Genomic DNA, 5,624 nt, shown 5'->3' on the forward strand with positions numbered 1-5,624 from the left:
CAAACAACCCCATTATAAAATGGGCAAAAAGATATGAACAGACACTTCACAAAAGAAGACATCTGCGCAGCCAACAGACACATGAAGACATGTTCAACCTCACTAATCATCAGGGAGATGCAAATCAAAACCACACTGAGATACCACCTAACTCCAGTCAGAATGGCAATTACAACAACTCAAAAAATAACAGCTGCTGGAGAGGGTGTGGCGAAAAGGGAACACTTCCACACTGTTGGTGGGAGTGTAAACTAGTGCAACCTCTGTGGAAAGCAGTGTGGCGATTCCTAAAAGCTCTAAGTATCAACCTCCCATATGACCCCACAATCCCCCTACTTGGAATATATCCTGAAGAACTCAAGTCACTCTATAAAAAAGATACCTGCACACGTATGTTTATTGCAGCATTGTTCACAATAGCAAGAACCTGGAAGCAACATGCTACCCATCAAAAGAGAACTGGATTTAAAAAATATGGTACATATACACGATGGAATACTATGCAGTCATAAAAAAGAACAAAATCATGAATTTCGCAGCAACCTGGATGGAACTAGAGTCTATAATACTGAGTGACCTCTCACAGAAACAAAGATCCAAGTATCACATGTTCTCACTTATATAATGGACCTTGAACATCCAATGTAATACTATAAGAAAATGACTGACAGTAGTTGGAAACTATGGGGAGAGAGGGAGATGGGATCAATGGTAGCAAATATCTGTCTGGGGACAGGGAAACACCTCTTATCAACAGGGTGCCTGAATGAAACACCTCTTATCAACAGGGTGCTATGTATTTGTATACCTAACCCTTTACTGTACCCCACAACATCATAATAAAAAAATATTGATGAAAAAAAAAAGTCAGTGAAACAAAAAACTGGTTCTTTGAAAGGATAAATAAGATTTATAAACCTCTAGCCAGATTGACCAAGAAAAAGAGAGAAAGGGTCCAAATATACACAATCAGTAATGCAAAAGATCAAGTCACAACTGACCCTGAAGAAAAGATTATCAAGGATTACTATGCACATCTGCATGGAAGCAAACTGAAAAACCTAAATGAAATGGAGGACTTTCTGACATCACACAACCTCTTAAGGTTGAAACAAGAAGAAATTGAGATCCTATATAGACCAATAACAACACAGGAAATTGACTCCATGGTAAGAAAACTACCTACGAGAAAAAGAAAAAAAAAACCTTGGACCAGATGGCTTTCCAGTGGAATTCTATAAAACATATAAGGATATGTTTTATAGAATTGGCTGATACCAATTTTATTGAAAGTATTCCAGGCAATCAAGAAAGACAGAACTCTCCCCAAATCATTTTATGAAGCTAACATCATACTAATAACCAAACTGGGTAAAAATCCAACAAAGAAAGAGAACAATAGGCCAATATCCCTGATGAACATAGATTCAAAAATTCTCAACAAGATTCTAGCAAACTGGATGCAACAACACAACTAAAAAGTCATCTGCCTTGATCAAGTAGGTTTTGTCTCTGGGAAGCAGAGCTGGTTCAGCAACAAGACCATAAACATCATTTAATACATCAACAGGTGTAAAACGAGAACCACATGATTATATCATTAGATGCAGAATAAGTTTTCAACAAAATTAAATATTCATTCTTGGAAAAAACCCTCGAATACCTAGGAATAGAAGGAACACACCTCAAAATAGTAAGAGCCATCTATGATAAATCCACAACCGACATTGCTAAACAGACAGAAATTGGAAGCATTTCCCTTGAAAACCAGAACAAGAAAAGACTCCTCTCTCACCCCTCCTGTTCAACATAGTATTGGAAGTCCTAGCCAAAGCAATCAGACAAGAGAAGGAAATCACGGTATCCAAATAGAAAAAGAGGATGTTAAGTTATCCCACTTTGCTGATGATATGATCCTATACTTTGAAAACCCAAGAGAATCTGCCAAAAATATCCTTGCACTGACAGAGGATTATGGTAAAGTCTCAGGGTACAAAATCAACGTGCAAAAGACAGTCACATTTTTATGCACCAACAACAAACAGGCAGAGAATCAACTAAAAAAGCACAGTCTCATTCTCAATAGCCACACACACACACACACACACACACACACACAAACAAATGAAATACCTTGGCATCTTCTTAACCAGAGAAGTGAAAGACCTTTACAACAAAAACTACAAAGCATTGCTCGAAGAAATCAAAGAAGACACAAACAAATATAAATATATTCCATGCTCATGGGTTGGAAAAATTAACATTGTTAAGCTGTCCATCTTACCCAAGGCAATCTACAGATTCAATGCAATACCCATTAAATTACCAATATCATTCTTCTCAGACCTGGAAACGACAACACCGAAGTTCATTGGGAAACAAAAATGACTACGAATAACCAAAACAATCCTCAGCAAAAAAAAAAAAACAAAGTGGGAGGTATCACACTTCCAGACTTTAAACTTTATTGTAAGGCTACAATAATCAAAACAACCTGATATTGGTACAAGAACAGGCCTATAGACCAGTGGAACAGGATAGAGATTCCAGAAGCAAAACCTCAATTTCTCAACCAACTCATCTTCAACAAAGCCTCCACCAAAAACCACTGGGAGAAGAGAACCTATTCAGTGGGAAAACTGGCTGACCATATGCAGAAGAATGAAACAGGATCCTTACATCTCACCATATACAAAAATCAACTCTAAATGGATCAAATGCCTAAATGTAAAACCTCAAACTATAAGAATCTTAGGACACACAGGAGACACTCTTACAGAAATTGGAATAGGCAACCAATTCCTGATCAAAACCCCAATAGCCCATGCCATAAGAAATAAAATTGACATGTGGGACCTCATCAAACCGAAAAGCTGCTGTAAAGCAAAATAAACCACTAAGAGAGTGGGGATATGGCCCACAGAATGGAAAAATATATTTGTCCACTCTATATCTGACAAAGCCCTAATATCCAGAATCCACAAGGAACTCAATGTGCCAAAAGGGAAAAATCAAATAGCCATATTAAAAATGGGGGAAAAGATATGAAAAGCCACTTCTCAAAAGAAGACTTATGTGAGCAGACAACAGAAAAAATGTTCAGCTTAACTAATCATCAAAGAAATGCAAATCAAAACCACACTGAGATACCACCTAACTCCAGTCAGGATGGCCATCATCAATAACTAAAAAAAACAAAACAAAACCAGATGCTGGAGAGGATTCAGAGAAAAGGCTTCTATGCTGTTGGTGGGAGTTTAAACTAGTACAACCTCTATGGAAAACAGTGTGGTGATTTCCAAAAGATCTAAATATTAACCTTCCATACGACCCAGCAATCCCCCTTCAGGGAATATACGCTAAGGAACTCAAATCATTCTATAAAAAAGATACCTGTGCATGCATATTTATTGCAATACTATTCACAATAGCAAAAACATGGAACCAACCATGCTGCTCATCAAAAGTAGACTGGTTTAAAAAAATGTGGTACATAAGCACAATGGAACATTATGCAGCCATAAGGAAGGGCAAAATTATGGACTTCACAGCAACTTGGATGGATTTAGAGTCTATCATACTCAGTGACCTATCACAGAAACAAAGAAGTGAGTACCACATGGTCTCACTCATAAGTGGACCCTGAACATTTATCCTAATACCACATGAAAGAGATTGGTAGTAGCAGATCACTACGGGGGCGGGGGGTGGCGGGACCACCTAACATTCATAAGGGTATCTGATCCTAAATCAGGTGATGTGAGGACCAATGCGAGGCCTAAATTTCATCTGTACAATGACCACTTATGAACCTAATCCTGAATTGTATCATACGTCTTTAAAATAAAAAAGAAACTTACATGTCGCATGAAGAAGTATAATGTGAACTTCAGGTAGTGTAGGATAAGATAGTGATGGATATTTTAATCCTTAGAGCAACCATGCTAAAAAATAAGATATAATTAAAACCTCAATGGAGGATGTAGCATACTTAAAATTTTTGGTTAATGTTGGGTCTTACATTTTTATCCAGGCGGTCTCTGCCTCTCAAATGAAGAGTTTAGTCAGTTCGCTTTAGCTATATTGGAATCACTCACACGATTCTATTCTCTTTTCCAGTCCTTCTTGTTTGTGTGTTCTTGCTCCCCCAGAAGAACTAGGAAAAATAAAACACACACTAGCAAGAGAGTAGTCATGTGAACTGACTAAACTCTTCATTTGAGAGGCAGAGACCGCCTGGATAAAAATGTAAGACCCAACAATACGCTGTCTATGAATGATATAATTAAGTATAAATACAAATACAAAAAAAGAAGAGAGAAATGCTATATGGTGGAAACAGTAAGCATAATATGAAGGCATACCAGTGTATATTAATTTCACACAAAGTAAGCTTCAAGACATAGATTATTACTACATATAAAGAGAAACATTTCATAATGAGGAAAGGGCTAATTCATCAGAATTACACAAAAATCCTAAATATGTATGTATGCACATAATAGAGTTCCAAAATACAAGGAGGAATCCCCGCAAAATGGAATTATCTTTTGGAGGGCGGGCCTCTTGTAGTACAGGCAAGTATTCTAGGAACCCACTGGCATCAGTGTACCAGCTAGTGTTGTGAGAGGCTGCATTTAGCTTCCGTGCATTTTATTTTGGAGATTCTTTCAACATGTTTGCCCATGCCACGATGGGTGATTTACAGGTGCACCTGCCCACACCGTGCTGAGTGTTCACAGTTTTTGACCAAAAACGTCATGGCTCTCGTGCCCTACCTTCCCAATTCACCTGATCTCTCCCTGAGCAACTTTCTTTTTTGTTTCACTCGATGAAAAAAAGTTCTTGAAGGGAAACGTTTTGCTGATGTGGAAGAGGTGAAACAAAAAACAGCAGAAATGGCTGATGAGTTCAAAAACTATTTTAAGTAGTAGAAAAAGCATCCAGATAGGTGTGTTGCATCAAACGGAGAGTACTTTGAAGGGACTGAAGTTTAAACATGTGAGAATAAATACACAATTTTTAAAATAGATAAATTCTGATTTTTTGGGTGTTCTCTTGTACATGAACAAAACTCATGGTAATTCTAGGCAAGAACTAGACAAACTTACAATTACAATTGGAGATTTTAACACACTTTTTTAATACACTGATGGCCAAGAAGACAAAAACTCAATAAACAAAGGGAAGGGAGAGTCAGAGGGCTGGCCTTCTTTGCCTGCCCTGATGCTTATGCCCCTACTACCCTTTTTTTCCTTGTCTCTCCCATACACATATTTGAAATGTCTTTCCTTAATTCCTCTGTTTATCAAAAACATGTGGAATCAGCTAAATAAATTGGGTTACATATGTCATGGTTCTGTGTGTTCTGTGACTTTACAAAACTGCAATTGTTTAATCAAGATGGAAAACACAGAACATGGAGCACTTTGGACTAGTCAGTTGAAGAGTGTAAATCAGTTGCAACATCTCAGCCTGCCTGGTGTTTTGTTCACTCCCTGTAACAATTTATTTGCCCAACAAAGACACATGGAGGGCGTGGCATCACTTTGTACACCATTTTTTTCTGGAAGTCTCTTTGGTTATTTGATATCATGCCCATTGTTAGATTTGATTTTTCCTTG

Source organism: Carlito syrichta, unplaced genomic scaffold (genome assembly GCF_000164805.1).
Source record: "Carlito syrichta isolate Samal-C Ts95f unplaced genomic scaffold, Tarsius_syrichta-2.0.1 Scaffold302532, whole genome shotgun sequence".
Taxonomy (NCBI): Eukaryota; Metazoa; Chordata; class Mammalia; order Primates; family Tarsiidae; genus Carlito; species Carlito syrichta.